General features: G+C 40.2%; 1 long non-coding RNA gene across 2 annotated transcripts in view; it reads right to left on the bottom strand.

Moving 5' to 3' along the window:
• Positions 1-2,400: 2,400 nt before the first annotated feature.
• The window catches only part of LOC129656204 (uncharacterized), a 37,429-nt gene continuing 15,689 nt past the window's right edge, over positions 2,401-24,140 (bottom strand). For both annotated transcript variants that reach the window (XR_008716264.1, XR_008716265.1), the window contains exons 2-3: positions 4,120-4,261; positions 2,401-2,753 (exon numbers count right to left, since the gene is read on the bottom strand). This is a non-coding gene — a long non-coding RNA (uncharacterized LOC129656204). The remainder of the gene's footprint in view (positions 2,754-4,119; positions 4,262-24,140) is intronic.

Below are 24,140 nucleotides of genomic sequence, written 5' to 3'. Positions count from 1 at the left end.
TTTCACTTTTCATTGTCATGCATTGGAGAAGGAAATGGCAACCCACTCCAGTGTTCTTGCCTGGAGAATCCCAGGGACGGGGGGGCCTGGTGGGCTGCCGTCTATGGGGTCACGCAGAGTCGGACATGACTGAAGTGATTTAGCAAGCAAGCATGTCCATTGTGTCATCAGTTCTTTGGCTCTCAGAATTCTTGATGCTTGCAACTTGTTCTATTGTTCTATGGTTAAGACAGTGAGTTATTAGAGTTTCAACTATTCCCAGTTATTTAGAATCATTATTTTTTCTTTTAAGCAAACCAAGATGCTTTATGTTGGTGAGGGTGGTGGCTACTCTGTATTGTACTTGGAAAATTCAGTCTTGAAACCTGTATCTGTGGGAACGCTTGGCTCTGTGAAGTTATATGGGCATGGATTCAAATCCTGACTTGCTAGTTCTATGATGTCTGGCAAGCCACTCATACTCTTTGTTTCTCAGTCTTTGCATCTATAAAATGGGTACAGCAATACCCTTTGCTGGATTATAGATAGGATTTGACATAATGAATATAGCATACTGGAATGTGGCAGCATCTCCATAAATAGCAGACATTGCTATTATAAGCAGTATCTAGAGAATTTCTGCAAAAATTTACCAAGTCCCTCCTCCTCTTTTGAAGTGGCAAGTCTGCCACACAGCCAGTTATTATCACTGTGAGGCAGTCTGTAGAGGAGACCACCCTCATCTTCTCTGTTGAAGGGTTCCTTCTCCTCTGGAAAACAACTGGCTGCTTGAGCCAGAGGCGGGCAAGACCATCATCTTCCACAATTTGTCATCAGACTTGATGGATAGTATTCCCAAGTTAATGCCATAAATGCTGTTTGGAAATTACAAGTCCATACTGCTGGTGGTCCAGCCAAAAAAAGAATTAATTTATAATCATGAATATAAATTTCAAAGATAGTATTATTGTCATTCAGGGTTTGAGTTATGGTACATATGGGGAGTGGCTTGTAGAATAGAAAACTATGTCGCTATAACTCAGTGTAATTCCAACGACAATAGTTATATCTATCACTTTGTTATAAATCAATCGATATCCTGTATTAAGTGAACAGTCCTCGCCTCCTCAGCTGCACAGAGGGGAGTGGCAGGGAGGCCTCAGAGCTTTGTTTAAGGTATTGCCAGCCATGCTGACTCATGCTGACAGGAAGGCAGAAAAGAGATGCTTCAGAAATTCTTGCATGAACTCCAAATGCCTTGGTCCACCGGACAATGTGGCCAGATCTATAAACATTTTACAAAATGAATGACGTACCCAAGGGTTTAAAGATATGCCTTTTGCTTGCATTTTGTCTAAAAGAACTACGTTTTCAGAACTGGGAATTATTTACTAATTGCAGACAGGATTCTGACTGAAACAGCATCAATCCCAGAAGAGCCAGTGTGCATTTGAAGGCCTCTCTAAATGCCATGAATCAGGCAGTATATCTTTCCTGTTAATCTATATTGGTTCCCTCCCAAAGGCAATTGACCCTGGGGAAAGGTAAAACAGAAAGAATCTGAGCACCACTGAGCTAGCATATAACTGGCTTTGAAAGTGCACTGCTGGGGAGAAGAATGCCGAAATATCACAGGGAGCAGTAGCTTGAGGAGAAAAGAAGATGGTTTGAAGTCAGTGGAAAGTAATTTTGCCAAGTGCAGAGTTATCTAGTTAACCTATTGTTCAACATAATGAAAAAGCAGGGCTATTCGGGAGTGTGTTACAGTGTGTAGTTTGTCAATTACCCAATCAGGGGGCATTGTTCATTCAGCCAGGATGGAGGGCATTACCCATACTATTTTATTACTATTAGGCCTCAACTTGGCATATTTTTATAGAGACTATAGGGTGTTTAATAGCCATGCAAAACTAAGACTTTCTTCATCCTTTTTGGCCTAAGTCCATTGTCACTGGGCTGCATTAGCTTTTGTCCCTGCAATTAGAGTGTTATAATATGCAGTACTTAGACTTAAATTGATGAGGAGTAAGTGTTGTAAGAATTGTGGTGGTCCCTCAGTTTAAAAAATGGTCAGAACAGATAGAATAGGGTGTAAGAAAACAGCCTAAGAGGCTATGGCAGCTGCTGACCAAAAAATCTAGAGGGCATCTTACCCTCTGTGTAAAAAATCTGCATTTTCAGTGTTCTGTATATACCTGAAAATCTCCTTCATCCCCAAGACGTCTCTGCATTTAAAGAGAGTAGATTGGAAAAGCCTTTTAGGAAAAGCTGTGTTAAATCATGTTAGCACAAAAGAGACTTAAAATCATCTTTATTTTAAAATGTAATTTAAAATTTTTTATTTTCAATTTAGGAAGTTCTTATGAAGGTTGGTCAACCATCTCACTTACAAATATCACTCCAGAGCATACTTAGTGTATGACTACTGTTAATTATTGGAAGTCCTACAAGCTGTTTTAAATTTAGAAATGTATGTATTCTGAGTTCTTCTTTTTTGAAGAATGTAGTACGAATTTCCGTAATAAAACATTTCTCCCCTTGTACCAGAGGTAAGCTGTTCAGTGGCGTCAAATATTTTTTGACTTTGATAAAAATGTACTGAGGGTCAAGATCATCTCTTAATAGTTCACACTTCTATTTAATAACTTGCCTCAGTGTCAAAAGACACCCCCATCCTATCGCAGTTCCAGGAAGTATTATGCACTGCCGTCTACCTCGGGATGCTCATCAGCCATGTCCATGTTATTCCATATTCGGTCCATTCCAGAGAAAGGCTAAAGGAGACAGAGGGTACAGATCTTGTTAGGTGCAGCCTCTGACACTATCACTATCAATTGTCTTTTGCTGGGGATGATCATCACCTCAATTATCTAGTGTCCAGCCTACCTGATAGGTTTTTGCAAACTATAACTCTTCTGTCGATGAGCATGGAATAATGACAGCCAGGGGCAAATGGACAGAATACAAAAGAGATAAACCTAGAAGTAAAATACATACGTCTATCTCTGCATATAGACATACAATATGCTGTTGGTACCAAGTGATTCAACATAAAATATAGCAAGTGGTTTCTTTGCAGGCTTGTTGAGATTATGCTAATATGCTAAGTAAATTAGATAGAGCTGTTGGCTCAAATATTTTTCCCATTTTATCATTTCAATGGAAATATGCTAAATATTTAAAAATATTGCAATATGCCAAATGAACATAAATATATAGAATTTTTCTCAAATCATTGCATTTGGAATTTATAGTAAAAACAATTTCAAAGTTAAATAGGGACCCTTTATTTAAGGGAAGATATATTTTCCTAAATGATTCCAATTGAAATTCAATTTCAAATTGAAATCATGAATCAAGGAGAAAAGTAAAATACACTGGTAAAGTATGCCGAGGCATCACAGTAGTACATATTTTTAGCTATACACAGTTCCACACAACATGAGAAAATAGATTTTAGCACACTATTAATTGAAGTTTTGCCAGTGTGTGGTTCAGGAGGTTAATTTGAAAAGAATATGTTAACAATATATTTATAGCATTTAAATAAATTAAAATTACACTTCACACATCAATAACACAGCTGTTAAATAATATTTTTATTCTATGTAAATCTCATCCATTCATCTCAGTTGTATAATAAATGACCATAATTACTGAGCTTCATTGGGAGGAAGGTCATTGGTAATCCTGTAATTCCTCATTGGTGTAAAGAGAGAAAACAGAACTGTTTGTGATGAATGTATTCAACCTTTTGCATACTTTGGTACTTCGAACTATGCATTAAAATGCAGCCAGAAATTAAGTTCTTCACTTTCACAGCATTTTTAATCTGCTGTGTTGATTTTTTTTTTTTTTTCAATAAAGCCTTCTTGAAGTGCTTCCTTGGTTGTTTCTTTTTCGCTGCAGATGTGCGTGTGTGTATGTATATACCAAAGAGCATGCCACCAAATTCAGGCTGTCCTATGTTACATAAATTCAGCTTCATAAATCCAGGAAATCTTTTCTGTAAAAGTTTCCTTAATTTTCACTGATTCATTTTACTTCTAAAAGGAAGCATGATTTTCATGTTCCCCTCAAGCTGCGGGGTTCTAACCATGAATTCAAATTCCCAACCTGGTTTCTTAGAAGAGCTCTTACCTCTGCATCTCTCTATTTTCAGGTCACCTGGCAACTTTTTTTCCTTTGAAGAATCTTTAGCTATAACTTGGAAGAGCTTTAGTTGTAACCTCGTTCTCATTCTCCTTTAATGTGAGGATGAAACCCGTTTTTCCTGGAGGGACTAAAGATATGTAGAAGTGAATGTGAATGCTAAAAGTAATGGACCAATGATAAATAAATTACAGAGAAGGTAATGAATTAAGGCATTAACAAAGATAGCTATGGTTTAAATTGTCTGTATCCCCTGCTTCCTTCTAACCCTAGAGACCAGGTACATTTTCTGTCCTTTCCTGGACAGACAATGCTTGGGTTTTGCATATGTAAAGTTTAAAAATAAAATAAAATTAAAAAAAAAAATTAAAAAAAAAAAAAAGGAAATAAGGACAAATCACTGTTAATTCCTAAATGAGAAAAATATCAAAGTGAGTAGGATTCCCTATGTGTGCCAAAAGGGCTTATAATTGAAAGGTCTTCGGAAAAAAGGGTTCTAGGCAAAGGGAATTCCTTTTAATGAAACTTGGATTTAGTCCCATTATTCTAACAAAGTGTAATCAATTGGTGCCGACAATCCAAAGGTCTAGTTCAACCTCCGATTAGATCTTGGTTGTTTTTAAAATGATGGGCATGAGGAAGGGAAACATGAGTTAATAGGCTTTTAGGTCAGTGATCCACACAACCTGAAGCGAGCTGGGATTTTTGAAGGAGGGCAATTTGGAAGCTGTCTTAGCATAAATCTAAAGCAAGGCTCTGACTGTCAGGGGGGAGTCAGGCCCTCAGCATTCCCCAAGACATGCTTTGAGCCGATTCTACTCTTAATCCAATTTACTCAGCCGAATAAGTCCCACTGCTTCAGCTTGCCAACAAATTAAAATCCAGCTTCATAAAAACACCTTGAATTTGGAAGGTATTGGCTGGCCCACTAGACTTGAAACTTCATTTATTCTGGCTAACTTCTCAATTATCTTCCCAGCAGTGGAGATGTGTAAAAGTGCAAAAATCAATAGGGTTCTATTCCCATTCTATTGGAAAGGGAAAAATTAATGAGATAGGACACTCTCTTAATCAGAAATAAATGTTTTAATTCAGATAATGACATAGTTTTCCCTCGCTGAAGGATGACAAATGCTGGGCTGCGCCCCCAGCAGAAGCCGTTTCAATTTTATTGTAAATATAAAAGGTATTGATCGGTGAGATGTACAAACCCCATTGCTTACAAAAGCCATTCAGGGGGACTGGGAAAACTATTAAGCACTGGGTCAGAAATCAATAAACAACACTGAAATGTAGCAGAGGTCGCCCTAGGCTTTGTGGCATCTTTGAAACCCAAGTGGCAGCAATAGTGACAGAAACGTCTCTTGTGGAGCAATGATGGGGATGAAGAGGGTCAGATGTTTAATCTCTTCTGTGGTTTGACAGGTCCTGGGAACAGAACTAATGCAGTCTTTCATGGCTGTCTTTGATTTAAATACATGCTGATCCATCCCCTTGCTGACAACTGCATTTATTGGCTTTGGGGGAGCCCACTCTCATTGGCAGGGAAGAGATAGGGTGTATTTGGAAGTCAGAGCCCTTGTGTTTATGCAAATCAGCCACACCTTGATTCACCCTCTCTCTCCTCACGGGAAAAAAACAAACGTACACCAAAACTTCTTTTAAACACACCGATAGATGGGGGTACAGTCTGCGAGACTGAACCTCACATTAGAGCAAGTACAGGACAGATGGTAGAGCATGAAGTATTTTTTGTAACAGCTGACTAAATGTAATATTTCTCCTTTTGGGTTTTTAATTTTAATGCTTGCTTTAAATTCAAATGTAGTTTAGGCTTCCCTTTTCTGAAGTCCTTTATCATGGGTTAATATATTCAACAGTCTCCAGAACACCCTCCTTTCACACAAGTTATCTGGGGGCAAAGAGATTATAATTTATAATTATCTTCTTCCCAACCCACCCCTCCTGCACCCACTGCACTGGGGAGTGCACAAGTAGTTTTGAAGCTAGAAGATTAAGCCAGATTAGAGATCGTCCTCCTGATTTGACTGCCGTTGGCTTGAATCTTTAAATGACATCAAGATAGTCATTGAACTAAAACACACATTTTATTGCTGAAAATTCTAGCCAAGAAATACCCAGAGTGAAGAAATATTACATAAGGAAAGAGGTTCCACGCATGTATGTGGAATCCAATTTTTCTAATAAGACATTGATTTGAAAGGTTTAAAGCTGAGTATTGAAACTTTTAACAACATCATTTCAGAAGCAGAGAGACAAAGCCTTCCCTCCCCCAAAATGCCAGAGCGACGCCTCCTGTTACTCTGCTCCCCTCTTGACATGGGTATGATTATGAGATTGGTGAGGGTCAGGCTGCCCATCAGTAGGTGAAGTGTTCAGCTGCTGAGGATTTGAGTTTCATCTCACCTCAGATATTATGTCAGTTTCATGTCATTTTCATCCCTGAGAATGATTTGAGAGCACTCCTTGTCCCCTGTTATTGCGGTCACTTGACCTCAGATGTAACTTCTGTCGAATACCATCATTTTAACAAAGTTGAGGAGCTGCGCATCCCTAGCCAGAGCTGACCTTTCCAGCCTGCCGCTTCCCAGTTGGCTCCGACGGCAGATTTTACTGCCCCCTCCATTCCCAACAAATGAATGTTAAGGCCTCAATGAATTGGTTCACATGGAAAGTTATAGTTTTTCATTGCCATGAGCATTTTTAAAATTGGATCCCCCCCTCTTTGTATTTGGCCTGTGGTACTGGTATTTTTCTTTTTGCATTTGGATGCTCAAACACAGAAAACTACTTTCTGCTGAAAAACAATATTCTGACCCCCCAATGGCAATTCTGCAATTGTTGCCTAAAACAGAGATGACATGCCATGAGTTCTTGTCAGGATACATATTCCCTATTCCCTCAGTTCCTTGTTCTTCTGTGCCTTGTCTCATGTCCTAGCATTTCTAAGTTTTCCTTAAATTTACAAGAAGAAAAGTAATTGGGTCATCGTGATTTTTGAAAGCTCTCAAATTAGAATGTGTGTGCTAAGTTGATTCAGTTGTGCCCAACTCTTTTCGACCCTATGGACTGTAACCCACCAAGCTCATCTGTCCATGGAATTCTCCAGGCCAGAATACTGGAATGGGTTGCCATTTTCTTCTCCATGGGATCCTCCCAACCCGGGGACTGAACTCACATCTCTGGCATCTCCTGCATTGGCAGGTGGGTTCTTTATCAGGAGCACCACCTGGGAAGTCCTGTGACTTTCTGTACATACTGTCAATTGATTTGATGAAGAGATTGAGATTGAGAGTGTGTGTGTGTGTGTGTGTGTGTGTGTGTGTATGAGAGAGCGTGTGTACTGGGGAAAGACAGTTGAGAATAGTCCCCTCTGGAGCCAATAGAATAGACTGTCAAATTACCTTCCACTCCTTCAGGAGTCACTGTGTCTCATGTATCTGACTGCCCCACTTCTTGTGTAGAGAGCTCCACCTGAGATGGTGTTCGCTCCTTTGGGAAGGCAGTATGGTGGGACAGAAAGAACACTGGCTTTGGATTCAGAAACCTGGGCTCAAATTCCACTCCCAAACCATCTAGTTGTTTTATTTTGAGAAAATTACTTAACTTCCCTGAGCCTCTGTTTCTTCATCTGTAAAATGGGCACACTTCTCACCTCTGAGGGATGCTATGAGAATGAAAAGACAGTGTATATGAGGCAGTGCCTGGGACATTGTAGGTACTTAACAAATCTTAGGATTGATATTGGCACAATGAGAAACAGAAACCGCAGCACTGGATATTATTTTTGTTCCTTCACACTTTATCTTTCTAAGATAACTTAGGAGTTAGTATTAGCCATCTAGAAATTTCTTTAAGTGGATTTCTGGATGCCAGTTGGGAAGGGTGGGATGAAGCACTGGAGGCAGAAGAACTGGTTTGTAAACTGTAAAGCACAGTTTAAGGAAATTGGGTGGGTTTGGACCACCACTGGCATTTGATCAAGGTCAGGGGCAAGGCCAGAGGATGGGGCAGTGGCCACATGCTGAAGGGTCTCCAGGTTCCTGCTAAGAAAATGAGAATCTATCCAGCAAGCAGTAGGGATAGGAGTCCGGTAGTTACCTGCATTTAAGACTTTCCCACCAACTTCTATTCCCTATTTTTATATCATGCATTAATAAATTGTTTGATATTATCACATTTCTATAGTAGGTCTGAGAACATGTGTACAGTATGAACTGTTATTAAAATGGAGAAAATTTGCACAAAAGCAACAACATAATTTTAGTATTCCTGTTTTTTTTATATAAAGTTATATTTTAAATTTCATGGAATCATAAAGTAGAATGCTAGAGATGCAAACTAATCAACACCATTAGTTTCTGATGAAGAAACCGAGACCCAAGAAGTTCACCTTGCCCAAGTACACAACAGAAACCTTTATAGCTAGTCTTCTTTATGCACTTGTTCTGTTTCAGACATTGTGCTGGGCCCTGCATCTACACTGCCCTTTATACTTAACAACAGTCTGCACAAAAGAGATCATATCAAACTATTATATAGATAAGTAAACCTAGGTTCAGATGCCTTGAGAGCACACAGCTAATTAATGATTAAAATTCACTTTTTGTTGTTGTTGTTTAATCTCTAAATTGTGTCCAACTCTTTGACCACATGGTCTATAGCCTACCAGGCTCCTCTGTCCATGGGATTCCCCAGGTAAGAATATTGGAGTGAGCTGTCATTTCCTGCTCCAGGAGATCTTCCCGACCCAGGGATTGAACCCGCATCTCCTGTGTCTCCTGAATTGAGGATTCTTTACTCATTGAACCACCTGGGAAGCCCCAAATTCACTTTTACCTGGATCCAACGTGTGAGCTCTTCTCAGTGTCCCACATGGCAACAGAACAGGACCTAGAGCCAGGGCGTCTTCCTCTCAGCCACGTTTGGCAGCTGTCAAGCTTCTCTCAAGTCTATTCCCAATTTAAGCCAGGCCAGCACTGAACCGGTTTCCTCATGTTGGTCCACAAAGAATTGCTTTTATAGTTTTCTCCTTTTGGGCGGATGTTGATGTTGTGAGTTTCTACTAAGGAATAGTTTTGTGCAGAATGCATTTTTTTGTGTGGAGATTTTATTGACGTGTTTTATTTCATCACAGAGTGCCCTCATTATGAGGAACCCCAGGAGAAATCCCTGCCTGGTCCCAGGTCAGAATTAACTGAGTTTTACTAAGTATTTGGCCTGTGAGCACGTTGTATCATGGATGCTGTAAATTGTATGGTTGATCAGGGTTCCCTTTTGTGCTGGTTGTAGAACACTCAGATCCAAATGTGAATGCCACACAAAGGATGCAGGGCTTTCAGTCTGCATTGCTATGTTATAGTCTCCTTCCTGGCTTGGTTTTGGATTCCAAACCCTACTTCTCTTTTCTCATCTATTTATAGTTTATTTTCCCCTGACCTAATTTATGTAATCTTAGAAGAAACCTTCACTTGTTTTCAGAAACAGATGATATATGTTACTAAATAAACAGAAAGTTTAACTTCACATTGAAGCTCCAAACCTTTTCATTAAACTGGTGGCAGACTTTACCTGCACGATATCCCTCCCAGTCTTGGCATAAGAAGGAAGAAGCTTAGAAGGTATAAACTTCTTACACAGAGCAATCACCCTGGGAACACTGCAGGGCCCAGGTGGGGACGTGCAAGAGATGGAACGGTTCCCCACTGTCCCGTCCAAATGAACTAGGATGCTGTATCCATCCTACCTAATTAAGGAGTGCTTGAAAGCAGGGCCTTTTTCTTGATTTACAAACCCTCCTCATCATCATTTATAGTGCACTGATATGTGAAGGCAGGGAGGAGAGACACTTAAGGGAAGATGGGTATTTCCTTAGATGACATTGGTGGGGGCAAATGTCACCTTCACACAAGCACCTCCGCTCAGATGGCTTGTTAAGAGTTTGGCAGCTGCGGATGGAACACGCTGTACTTATTGACAAGGCGCTGAGCTATTATCCATACTGGTACAGGAATTCAAGGACGGGACACAGATCAAGTGAGCCCATCTTCAACACTTGCTAAAAGACAGTCCTGCTGGTGGTTTACATGCATATGAAACTAGGGAAACACAATTTCATTCACGCATTTATTTATATATTCTTTCATTCACTCATTCATTTTGACAAACTCTGCTAATTGAGTTCTTTGCTGGACTCGAAAGATAAAAGAAGGAGCAAATAGACATGGTCCCTGCTCTCAAGCAAGCTATTTTGGATAGATACAGAGATGTAGCTATCTGAAAGAAAAAAAATCCAGAAACATAAAAAAGAAAAATTTTGTCTTTTTTTTTTTTAAAGGGGGGAGGTAAAAATTTTGAAATCCAGTTGCCCTATCTTCTATTGGCTTAAAGATGTTTTTTTGAGGTGTCGTGGAGGGGTACTTTCTCTGTGGGGTAGAGAAACCATGAGTAGTATCTAGAAGTGAGAAAGAAACTATCTTTTCCCACATAGGTCCCATGCTCCCTGGCTGAGAGGGATAAAAAAAGAGGGTCAGCCTTCTCCTGGGTCTTAATGGAACTTCCAGATCATTGCAGTGTCATTCTCTCGTCAATATTTAAAGTCTTGGTAGTTGGTCTCCTAACACTCTTGGCAGAAGACCTCCGGAAATCACTGACTTTAGAGAAATACCTGCCACTGGCCACTTAGTTTTAACCATTTCATCCATCCTCCTCAAGGAATCCATTCCCGAAACATTGACTGTCACAACTATTAATATCATTATTCCCCAACTTGACCTTCTCAATCCCCCTCTGCACCATATATCAGCATATGTGTCATATATGCCAAACGAGACCCAAAGACACTGGTGCAACTCTGCCCTCCTTCAGGGTGGGCTCCTAGTTCTGATTACATCCTCCTTACCTGTTCGGGTGGGTTGAATGATGGCCCCCAAAAGATGTATGTACACAAACGTGTGAATGCAAGTCTCTTTAGGTAGTCTTTGCACATGCAATTAATTTAAGGATCTTGAAATGAGATAATCCTAGATTATCAGGTGTAGCCTAAATCCAATGACAAGTATCCCTAATAAGAGAAAGGTAGAGGTAGATTTGGGACACACAGAGGAGAGGGTCACGTGAAGACAGAGAGAGACTGGAGTTATGCAGCCACAAACCACGGCATGCCCAGAGCCACCAGCAGGTCGAAGAGGCAAGGGTTCACCCCTAGGGCCTTTGGAAGGTGCACATCTCTGCCTATACCTTGATTTCAGACTTCTGGCCTCCAGGTCTGGGAGAGAATGAACTTCTATTTGTTTTAAGTCAGGTTTGGAGTAATTTGTGAAGGCAGCCTTGGGAAACAAGCTCTCCTGTCATTTCCCTTGACTTCTCCAAAATCTCACTTAAGCCAAAGCCTTCAGAACCTCCTTTTTTACCCATTTCATTCTGTTGACTCTGCTCCCATCCCCACCCAGCCCTCACTATCCAGCCTAGACACCTAACCTTGCCCACACTCCAGATTCTCATTCCTGTTTCAAACAGGTGTCAACCCCAAACCCAGGTCACCAGCCCTCCTTGTCTCCCTCGGTTCTTGCCGTCCTGCTAGACAGACAAATGAAGGTTTAGCACCCCAAAGTTCATATTATCAAAATTCAACTTGTTTTCCAGGATTAAGAATATTTCCCCTTCCTATGTTCCAATCAGAAGCTCTCTGGTTTAATCTTATATGAGAAGACTTAGCCTACCTGGTGCAAGTTCTTGAACATTTCCCAAACCCTACATCAAAATATCTCTCATGCTTGGCTTTGTTCTCAGTGGAGTTTTCTCTCAATTGAAAAGAACCATTCACTTGACCCTGATGGCCCATTTATTCACTATTTTGTGTGTTTCCTTCCTTCATTGTAGAATTTCTCAGATGAGTGATTAATGTCAACTACCTCTATTTTTATCTTTACCCATAGCTTTCCAAACGTTCTACAATCTGGATTTTTCTTTACTGATAGCTCTCTCTGATTTGTGGCTGAAAAAAATTTACCTTTTCTTATCCTGATTAACAAAACAAAACAAAACATTTCAGGTAATTCTGTTGCTCTTCTCAACTCTCCACAAATGACTTTGGGATATTGCACTATACTGAGTCAACCGTCTTCTCTCCTACCTCTCTGTTCCCTTATTTGTTGGCTTCTCCTTCTCCTCACGTTTCCAAGGTTATTTCATTAAACTTCTCCTCTTATATCTTATACAATTCCTCAGAAAGCCACATTTTATGATTACAGTTATCACATCACTACTTCTTATTCCTAAATTTTGATCCTGTTCTTTCCTCACACCCAGTTCTGGTCCATGTCATTGCCACCTGGATATTTTTTGAATGAATGTCTCACTACTAAATCAAACCAACTTCTCCATCTAATTTCCTCCTCCCAGACTTTTCTCTGTCTTCTTCACCCTTGGACTTACTCAGATACCAAGTGCTACCAGCATTTTCAATAAAGTTACGCTCATGTAAGGCGCCTCTCTCTCTCATTTTATTGAGACATAACTGACATTATATTGGCTTCAGGCAGTCCATATAATGATTCAATATTTGTATATATTGCAATATATACAAATAACAATAACTAGACCCAGTCAGTCTGGTTAACATCTGTCACCATACAGAGTCACAGAATTTTTTTTCTTGTGCTGAGAACTTTTAAGATCTACTCTCTTAGCAACTTTCAATTATGCAATATAATATTATAAACTATAATCACCATGCTATACATTATATCTCCTTGCCTTCTTTAGTTTATAACTGGAAGTTTGTATTTCTTGACTTCCTGTACCCACTTTGCCCATCCCCTACCCCATCTTTGGCAACCACCAATCTATTCTCTGTATTATGAGCTTGTTTTGTTTTTTCTTAAAGCTTTCACATATAAGTGAGATAATATAGTATTTGTCTTTCTCTGTCTGACATACTTAACAGAATTCCCCATAGGTCCCTCCATGCTGTTGCAAATATTTAGATTGGTACAAAAGTAACTGCGGTTTTTGCATTGTTGAAATTTGCTATATATGATACTGGAATACATTCTTAAATGTGGTTATGCTATACATCATTTTAATGTGCATTTCTCACTTTATTTTTTTGGCTAATTACTTGCTGTTTATTTTATATTTATTTTAAACAATGGAAATGATGTTAGGCAAAAAGCAAATTTGACCAATTTTTTTGTTAGAATTCAAAGTGGGTTGTAAAGCAGTGGAGACAACTTGCAACATCAACAACGCATTTGGCCCAGGAACTGCTAACAAATGTACAGTGCGGTGTTCAAGAAGTTTTGCAAAGGAGACGAGAGCCTTGAAGATAAGAAGCATAGTGGCCGGCCATCAGAAGTTGACAAGTATAAACTGAGACCAGTCATTGAAGCTGACCCTATTACAACTACACGAGAAGTTGTTAAAGAACTCAGTGTCAACCGTTCTACAGTCATTCAGCATTTGAAGCAAATTGAAAAGGTGAAAAGGCTTGATAAGTGGGTGCTTCATGAGCTGACTGAAAATTTTCTAAAAAATCGTCATTTTGAAGCTTCCTCTTCTCTTACTCTACACAATATCAACAAACCATTTCTTGATCAGATTGTGATGTGTGACAAAAAGTGGATTTTATATGACAACCAGTGAAAATCACTTCAGTGGTTGGATCGAGAAGAAGCTCCAAAGCACTTCCTGAAGCCGAACTCGCACCATAAAGGGTCTAGGTCACTGTTTGGTGGTCTGCTGCTGGTCTGATACAGCTTTCTGAATTCTGGCGAAACCATTACATCTGAGAATTATGCTCAGCAAATCAATGAAACTGCAATGCTGCAGCTGGCAATGGTCAACAAAAAGAGCCCAGTTCTCCATGACAACATCCAACTCATGTCACACTACCAATGCTTCTAAAGTTGAACAAATTGAGCTATGAAATTTTGCCTCATTCGCCATATATACTTGACCTCTCACCAACCAAGAGCATCTAGACAACTTTTTTGTAGGGAAACACTTCCACAACCAGCAAGATGCAGAAAATGCTTTCCAAGGCTTTGTCAAATCCTGAAGCATGGATTTTTGTGCTACAGGAATAAACAAACTTCTCATTAGCAAAAATGTGATGATTGTAATGGTTCCTCCTATTTTGATTAATACAGATGTATTTGTGCCTAGTTATAATGATTTAAAATTCATGATCCAAAACTGCAATTATTTTTTCACCAACCTAATAGCAAGATTTTGTTCTTTTTATGGCTGAATAATATTCCATCATGTATGTGTGTTGCATGTGTGTATACCACATTGTCTTTCTCCATTCTTTTTATATTGAGTGGTATGAGTTCTTTCTGTAGTTTTGATATCAACCCTTATCAGATATATTCTTTGAAAGTATCTTCTCCCATTCACGAGATTGCCTTTTCATTTTGTTGATTATTTCCTTCATTGTGCAAAAGCTTTTGATGTGGTTATCTCATTTTTTAATTTGCTTTTCTTGTCTTTGCTTCTGGTGTCAAATCCCCCCAAAATATTGCTAAGACCTATGTCAGGGAGTTTATTGCCTAGGTTTTCTTCTAAAAGTTTTATGGTTTCAAGTCTTACATTCAAGTCATTAATCCATTTTGAGTTAGTTTTTGTGTATGGTGTAAGATAGCGGTCTCTTCATGCTTTTCACTTTCACGCATTGGAGAAGGAAATGGCAACTCACTCCAGTATTCTTGCCTGGAGAATCCCAGGGATGGGGGAGCTGGTGGGCTGCCGTCTATGGGGTCGCACAGAGTCGGACACGACTGAAGCAACTTAGCAGCAGCAGCAGTCCAGTTTTTCTAATACCATTTATTGGAGAGATTGTTCTTCCCCCATTTTACATTCTTGGCTCCTGTGTCAGAAGTTAATTGGCCATATATGCATGGGTTTATTTCTTGGCTTTCTATTCTGTCACATTGATCTTTGTGTCTGTTTTTATGCCAGTACCATACTACCTTGATTATCATAGCATTGTAATATAGTTTGCAAAGAGGGCACATGTCGATTCCAGCTTTAGTCTTCTTTCTCAAGATTCTTTGACTATTAGAGGTTTTTTGTGGTTCCATCCAAATTTTAGGATTATTTGTCCTATTTCTGTGAAAAATGTCACTGAAATTTTAATAGGAATTGTACTGAATCTGCAGGTGGCTTTGGGTAGTAAGGATTTCAATAATATTAATTCTTCCAATCTACTAGCACAAAATCCTTCTATTTATTTGTGCCTTCTTAAGTTTCTTTCATCAGTGTCTTATAGTTTTCAGTACACAGGGCCTTTCACCTCCTTGCTTAAATTTAGTCCAGCTATTTTTTTTAATGCAATTGTACACGGGATTGTTTTCTCAATTTCTCTAGTAGTTTGATATTATTATATTAAAATGCAATAGATTTCTGTATTTTGACTGTGCATACTACAACTTTGGGGCTTCCCTGGTAGCTCAGTGGTAAAGAATTTGCCTGCCATTGCAGGAGATGGGGGTTTGATCCCCAGCTTTGGGAAGATTCTCTGAAGGAAGTGGCAACCCACTGCAGTATTCTTGCCTGGAAAATCCCATAGACAGAGGAGCAAGGCAGGCTACAGTCTATGGGGTCACAAAAGAGCTGGACACAACTTAGCAACTAAACAGCAACAACATACTGCAACTTTACTGAACTCATTTATTCGTATGAATCATTTTTTGTTGGAGCTTTTAGAGCGTTCTATATATATAGTACCCTGTCATCTGAAAATAGTGACTGTTTTGTTTCTTCTGTTCTAATTTGGATGCCTTTTTTTTTCCTTGCCTAATTGATCTGGATAAAATTTCAACAGTCAATACTATGCTGAATAAAATTGGCAAAAATAGACATCTTTATCGTGTACCTGATCTTAGAAGAAAAGATTTCAGCTTTTCACTGTTGAGTATGATGTTTTCTGTGAGCTTGTCCTGTATGGCCTTTGTTATCTTGAGGTTTGTTCCCATTGTACTAACCTTGTTGAGAATTTTATCACAAATGAATGTTGGATTTTGTCAAATGCTGTTTCTGCATATATTGAGATCATCCTATGATTCTAATCCTTCATTTTGTGAATGTGGTGTATCATGTTGATTAATTTGCATGTGTCAAACTATCCCTGCATTCCTAGAATAAATCTACTTGATAATAGCATATAATCCTTGTAATGTATTGTTGAATTTGGTTTGTTAATGTTTTGCTGAGAATTTTTGCATCTATGTCCATCAGGGATGTTGTTATTATTTAGTCAATAAGTCATGTCTGACTCTTTTGTGACACCACGGACTGTAGCCCACCAGGTTCCTCTTTCCCAGGCAAGAATACTGCAGTGGGTTGCCATTTCTTCCTCCAGGGGATCTTCCTTACCCAAGGATTGAACCCATGTCTCCCGCATTGGCAGGTGGATTCTTACCACTGAGCCACCAGAGAAGCTCTCATCAGGGATGCTGGCCTAGAATTTTCTTTTTTTCTTTCTTTTTTGTTGGATATTCTTGTCTGGTTTTGGTATCAGAGTAGTGCTGGCCTTGAAAACTATGTTTGGAAGGATGTCCCCTTCCTCTCTTTTTGGAAAGAGTTTGAGAAGGATTGCTATTAATTTGGTGGATTTCACTAGTGAAGCCACCTGGTCCTAGACTTTTGTTCGTAGGGAGTTTTTACATTGCTGACTCAATCACCTTACTAATAATTGATCTGTTCAGATTTTTTATTTCATCATAATTCAGTCTTGTAAGGTTATATGTTTCTAGGAATTTATCTGTTTCTCCTTGGTTGCCTCATTTGTTGGCATATAATTGTTTGTTGTACTCTCTTATGATCCTCTGAATTTCTGTGTTATCAACTGTAACGTCTCCTCTTTCATTTCTGATTTTATTTATGTGAACTTTCATTTTTCTTAGTGAGTCTAGCTAGATGTTTGTCTATTTTGCTTATCTTTTCAAAGAACCAGGTCTTTGTTTTATTTCCATTTTTAGTTTCTATTTTATTTAGTTCGTCTCTGTTATTTGTAATTTCCTTTCTTCTGCTAATTTTGGGCTTCGTTTTTTTTTTGTTCCTTGAGGTGTAGTTAGGTTGTTTATTTGGATTTTTCTTGTTCCTTGAGGTAGGCATTATCATTATGCACTTCCTTCCTAGAACTGCTTTAGTTGCATCCCGTAAGTTTTGGTATATTGTATTTCCATTTTCATATGTCTCGAGGTATTTTTTTAATTTCACTTTTGATTTCTTCATTGACCCATTAGCTATTTAGGAGCATATTGTTTAGTCTACATGTATTTTTGAATTTTCCAGTTTTCTTACTGTAATTGATTTCTAATTTCATACCATTATAGTCTGAAAAGATGCTTGATACTATTTCAGTCTTTCCTACCCACTTCAATATGGTTTACTTCTCATTTGCTCAATGTGAAAGGCCTGATATGCCATTTTAAAGGTTCTTTTCTAGAGGAAATTGTTCCATAGTAGCTATACATTTGCTGTGTCCATGGGAGGAACTGAGTTCCGGATCTTCCTATACCACCATCTTGAATCAGAACCTCTCCCTCACTCTCTGTTTTTAAAGTTCATATTTCTGAAAAAATAAAATAAATTTTGTATTTCTGCAAGTCTGTTCCAGATCTTCATCACTAACCCCTTCTCACTATGCATGATGCTGTCTCTATTTAAATGTGCCCTTCCTCTCCTTCGCCAGTAAGCTGTAACTTCCTCAAGGGTGGACACATCCCTTTCACTTTTGCACCTTTGGTACCAAATGCAGAAGTAATTATGTCCAGGATCAGTAAATAGTGATGGGATGAAGAAGTGAATAGATAGATCGTTCCTTCAACTCCTCATCCCCAGTCCCTCCCTCCTTCAGATATCCTGTGATCCCCTGGATGATACATTCTTAAACCTTTTGTTCTTTTAAAAATCTTGAAAATATTTATCATTCTCTCCATTGAGCATATGAAGAAACTGAAGCTCAGATGGGTTAAAGAACTCACTCAAATTCCCTCAAAAAGAAAATGGCAGAGCCTGAGATTCTGTGCCTTTTCATTTGCTATATGGCTGCCACTTTTAGGACAGTCATGAGAAACTATGTTGGATACAAAATGGCTAAATTGTGCAGAACTTTGACAGCCAGACAAAGAATTTTGGACTTGGCCCAGTTAGAACTAGTCTCTAAACACAGAGGACCAGGGCACTTATACATACTTCTTAGGCTTATTTAGAAAATCAAGAGATAAAATATAAGAAACATATAAGACAAAGCCTGACTCACTGCAGGTTCTCTCTCAAAAACGGCAACAGTGTGTTATCTTTAGCTTTTTATTTGTGTATGTCTTTCTTGAAAGCTACTTGAGAGTGCTGGTCATGGCTGAAATTTTTCTCGTTCACGTCTCACCTTTTCCTTTTAAAGAACAGTATTCTTTGTAGTAGCTGAGTGTATGGCCCTAAAGTCTGGCAATGCCTTTGCTACCGTTCCTACCAGCTGTGAGAATGTGGGCAAGTCTCCTGGACCCTCTGTGCCCCTTTATTTTCCTCACCAGTCACTCGAGCTTAATAGTGACTACCCAGTGGAGTCCTGTCAGGATAGAATGAATTATATATAATATATATGATTCATATATAATGTAGCTTGGTTCCTGCCACAAAGTAATTTTGAACAAATAGTAGTTATTACTCCTCATTATTATCATATTTACTTCTGTGATATTTTTGTTGAGAAATTTCCTTAAGGAATCTGTGTCAGAAGTACTTCCTATGTCTTGAGGAATTGCTGCTTCTTCTAGTCCTGCAAATGGTAACAGATATCTCTGGCCACCAGGGAGATCAAAATCAAACTTGAAGTTTAACCATAGCAGCTTGGTAGAACCCACTGTTTTTTTTAAAAATATATTTGCTTTCTCCTTTTTTTAGTTCTGTTCCCTACTTCCATCTCTATTTCACTGTTATTGTACACTGCCTCAAATCACTGGGTCTTTAAAGTGTAGCTTTTCACCCCCTTCTTCTACTGGAATCAGCCGCCTTGGCACTGCAGAGCCACAAACAAGCCTGCAGGCTCCTCACCTGGCTGTTCTCATGGCCACCGAGGCCCTTGCTTCTCTAGACTGAAACAGCTCATGGTCCTTCAAGCCTTTCCTACCTAACAGGGTTCCATGGTCCCTGATCAATTCAGTTTAGTCCAGATTTTCTGTGGAATCTGCCTAGTCTGACCCCTGCCTTCCAAAACTGCCCTCCCAGCCTCAGAAGTTGCATGTTTACACTGAGGGCCTCTACCGCCCTGGCCTATAGCTGATGGCACCAGGTAGAACCTGCACAAACAGACCAATCATATTTTCTCTCCCAGATATTTGGAAAGGGAGTTAAGGCCACTAGTTAACTTCTGTGGGTCTTTTGAACTGGGGGTAAATCATCTTGGTGGCCATGGGGACAGCTATCAAGCATAGAAGAGAGGACAAAGAATAAAGTAGTGGAAAGGCGGGCAGAGAGTTGCATGCAGGTGGCCTTGAAAGGGACAGAGACAAAGAGGGTAATTGCTGGTTCTAGACAGCTCTCCAGTTCCTGCTTTCATTCTTCTCTCAATCTTGGCTGCCCTCTTAGAGTCCATAAAATACCCCTGTGACTTTGTAATCAATGTCTTTTTGTTTTAAACCAGTTAGAGTGACTTCTTGTTAAATGTAGAGTCAGCCTCCTCCTTCCTATCTCTCTCCTCTCCTTCCCTCTCCTCCTTTCCTCTCTCTTGTCCTCATCTCTCCTCTCCTTAAGTTTTATGTTCTTATGACCCTATGACTATGCCTTGAGACTATCCATATTTGCCTTGCTTCAGATCAACTCTCTTCAGCCATTTCATCTTGAAGCTCTCCTTCTCTTTTCAAGATGAAAGCCTGGCAAGCATCCCAACCTTGCACTCTATAAGGCAAAAACTTTCCTTCTCTTCTTTCCTTTTGAAATTTCCCTTACTGGCCAGTCACTCAAGCCTGCCATTTGTCATGGTCTCTGGCTTCTGATCCTCCTAAGGGAATTTTAAGATCCCTTAATTTTGTAATCCTCTCTCTTTTCATGGCCTCAAGACCTGCCTTTTCCCTCTTAATCTCAACAGTTTAATTGTCATTTTTATATTTGATTAGGGGAATGTTGTCCTTACTAGACTCATGATTGCCAGCTTTCTCTACCTTCTGTCAAAATGCTTCCAAAAACTGATACTTCTAAAGGAGACATTACCCAGTCTGTATATGTCCAATGAAGACCCTTATGCTCTATTGATATTTACCCAGCTATTGCCACTTTTAGCTTCTCAGGGAGAATTTGTGTTTTGATGACACTTATGATCAGAATTAGTGTGGAATGGTCACTATGAGCTCCCTTGGAACAACCACCTTCAAAGGCCTCCTTTTTCCCCCAGAAGAAAGTTCTAGTTCCTTAGTCTGACAGTCAAAGTTTTCTACATTCTGATCTCTACCAACATTATCTTTCTTACCTTAGCTCCCCCATGGGACCCTTTACTCAAGGCAGACTATCTATTCACTGTTTCCCAAACTCACCCTGGGCTTTCCAGCCTCTGGGCTCTGCATTCGTTCATTCCTGGGACACACACATTGTACCAGGCACAGGACATCAAACAGTGAACAAGACGCAGTTTGCCAGTGAGCACACTTTCATTCCATGCTGGTCTGCAATGTCTTCTCTCTCCTTCCCCATGCCTTTTATACTAAATTCTACCTATCCATCAAGGTCACACTAAGATCCACCTCTTCCCCGATCACATCTGTCTGAAATGGCTTCTCTGTCTAAAACCATGTTTCTGTGTTTTTATTTGTACTCTGAGGTTAATTATCACTTAACATCTGAATTTGAATCTGCACTCTGGTCTCCTGTGCTAGATATAAGCTCCTTGCGAAACATCTTCTGTTGCTTCATTTGGGCATCCACAGTGGCTCAGATGGTAAAGAATCTGCCTGCAATGCAGGGGACCCAGGTTCAATCCCTGTGTTGGGAAGATCCCCTGGAGAAGGGCATAGAGAACCACTCCAGTATTCTTGCCTGGGGAATCCCATGGACAGAGGAGTCTGGCGGGGTACAGTCCATAGGGTCACAAAGAGCTGAACACGATCCATGCAACTGAGGACGTTGCTTCATTTTACCCCTTGAGGCCTTGCCCAGAGTATTAGCTCAAAAAGTACATTCGATTTATTGTTGCAGTTTAGGTTCACAGTTCCTTATAACAACCACAAATGACTGAATATGCATTTCCCCCTCTAGTTGACTTGCTAGGCTGGCCCAGAAGTTTGTTCAGGTTTTCCATAACATCGTATGGACAAACCCGAATGAACTTTTGGGTCAACCCACTATTTCCACTGGTTCAATATTCTCCTTCTTAAAATCACAGGTGCTTTGACATGGATGGACCTGGAAGACATTATGCTAAGGGAAATCAGCCAGTCCCAAAGGACAGATACAGCAGGATTCCTCTTACATAAGGTCCCTAGTGTAGTCAAATTCATAAAGTAGCATGATGGTGGCAGGAGCTGGGGGCAGGAAGGAATGAGGAGTCATTGGTTAATGGAAATGGAGTTTCAGTTTGGAAAGAGGAAAAAGTTCTGGAGATGGATGGTGGTTGATGATCACACAACATGAATACACTTGATGCCACTGAGCTGTACACTTGGAAACAGTTAAAATGGTAGTTTCATGTCGCATGCGTTTTAACAAAATTTAAAATAATCAGCTAGGTCCCAAGCTGCAGAAGGCTGTGGTCCATGTCTCCCCACTCTGGATGCCTCTCCGGGCCTCCCATTTCCAGCTCTTGTGGTAGCAGGATAAATACTTGTGGAAGTGAAGTGAACGGCATTGTTGCCTCGAAATTGAGAAGGAAAATTAGAAGCGGACTCTTTGAAAATGCTTTTAACACATCTCACGTTTCACCTTGCCGCTGTCTCTTCAGGATGTAAGTGGGAAAAAACGTCAGATCTCAAAGCCAACAAGAGAAGGCGTTTTCTGGGCTCAGATGAAGAAATCTACAAAATTAGGAAATGTTTGTGCTATTTCTGGAGGCTCTGGACAGGCTCAGTTCACCTCCAAGTGATTTACCTGTGGCTCTCCGTGATTATTTACTTGGCTCTTCAGTTCAAGACAATCACAGGAATGTACGGCCCATAAATTAGAATAGCTATGAAACACAGACTGCCTTTATGTAGAAACATAACTTTTGCTGGTTTTTTTTTCCAAAGGGAAAATACATTTAATATACAGGCTGAGAGTGATCACTCTGCTCTTACTGCCTCCTTTTTAATATCAGAGTTCAGCACGGATCTCTTGCCTGTCCTAGGTGTTTGCCCTTGTGGCTGACTACGGGCTCAGGAGACAGATATTCTCTCAAATGCTCCTTGACTGAGCCCCACTGGGGAGCACGGAGGCTTCACCTACTATGTCTACCCCATCCCAAACTCTGGCTGTCTCACCGTTTGGGTGGTAGGGCTTTTCACAGCAGGTGAGTGTGGAAGTGGGGTAAACAATTCAGAATACTGGGAGGAGCCTGGATCTGGGGGCTGGGCCCACCAGCTCTGGACCCGGGTCCCGCCACATCCCAGCATTGACTTCATCACACCCATCTCTAAAATAGGCTAACTATTCCCCCTGGTTGAGTTACGGAGAGGAATAGAGATAATGAACAGAAGTAGAAGAACCTGACATTCCATAAACAGGAACAAAAATATCAAGATGATAGCTCTGTATTTTGAGGTAAGCAGAGAAGCCTCAAACTGAGGATGGACAATCCATCAGATGAAAGGGAGGGTTGAGACAGGACACTGAAAGTTAGTAAGGGAGGACGAAAGCTGGAGGGTGTCTGGCCAAGTCAGGAGCACAGCCCCACTGATGTAGACAGCAGGTTATCTGCAGGTACTGTGAGGAGGGTCCAAGGGTCTGTCTGAGATTAGGGAGGGCACGGATGAATGAAGAAGCAAGACTTTTAAAGCTAGGAAGTGTGACCTGGTGGCCAGAGGCAGACGTCCGGCTTTCACTTTTTCTAGTCCTAACAGGGAGCGCCCATCAGACTCTGGTGCCACACTGCTAGGGTTTGACTTCTGACCTTGCCCTCCCTCACTAGCTGTGCAACCTTGAGCCAGTTACTTAACCTCGCTGAACTTTTAGTTTTTCCTCAGGGTAAATGGAAGTTATAATAATATCTACCTAGCTTTATAAGATTGTTACGACAATTTAATAAAATTAAGATGTGGAAAACTCTTAAATAGTTCCTGACACATAGCACACCAAAAAAGATGCTTGATATTTTTAACATAATTCATTCCTTTAAACAAATTCATTCGACAAATGTGTCCAGACTAGACACTGTGTTAGGCATGGCAAAGCAGCTGTGAAGTGGTTTGCACGGTCCTTGCCCTCATGGAACTGAAAGCTTAGCTTCCAAGGATTTCTTCTTGTTCCTTGCCAACAGCTCAGCCAAGATAAGGTTTTGGTGTTTATTCTCAGATCTGTGATCTGGACTACAGGCCTTTTCTCAGGTTTCATTTATTTCTTAGCATACCTGCTTCTCCTGCAGGTAATTGAGAGTTGTTGGGACATTCTATAAAAAGCTTACTGAATTGAGGGTACTCAATCAATGTTGAATAATAATAAGAGAAATGTATAATGTATAAACAGATTATGTTGGGGTCTTAAACTTTCCTTCATCTCATTAATATATATGGGAGCACATTTCCTCTGCATTGCTGTCCAATGCGGGCTGTCCTCCAGCCAGCAAGGAAGGCCAGGCTCCACTGAGTCCTGCCTGGGGGCTGGAGAGACTTGGGGTGCTGCTCGGTATCCAAGCAGGGACCTTCTTCACAAGTGTCGGCTGTTTCCTTTCACATGAAGAGTTGCCCTTTGCTTACCAGTTATGGTCTACTGGGCTTCCCAGGTGGCTCTTGTGGTAAAGCACCCGCCTGCCACTTCAGAAGACATAAGAGACAAGGGTTCAATCCTGAGTCGGGAAGATCCAC

The sequence above is a fragment of the Bubalus kerabau genome, chromosome 6 (genome assembly GCF_029407905.1).
Source record: "Bubalus kerabau isolate K-KA32 ecotype Philippines breed swamp buffalo chromosome 6, PCC_UOA_SB_1v2, whole genome shotgun sequence".
Taxonomy (NCBI): Eukaryota; Metazoa; Chordata; class Mammalia; order Artiodactyla; family Bovidae; genus Bubalus; species Bubalus kerabau.
This window is presented reverse-complemented; position numbering and strand designations above follow the sequence as displayed.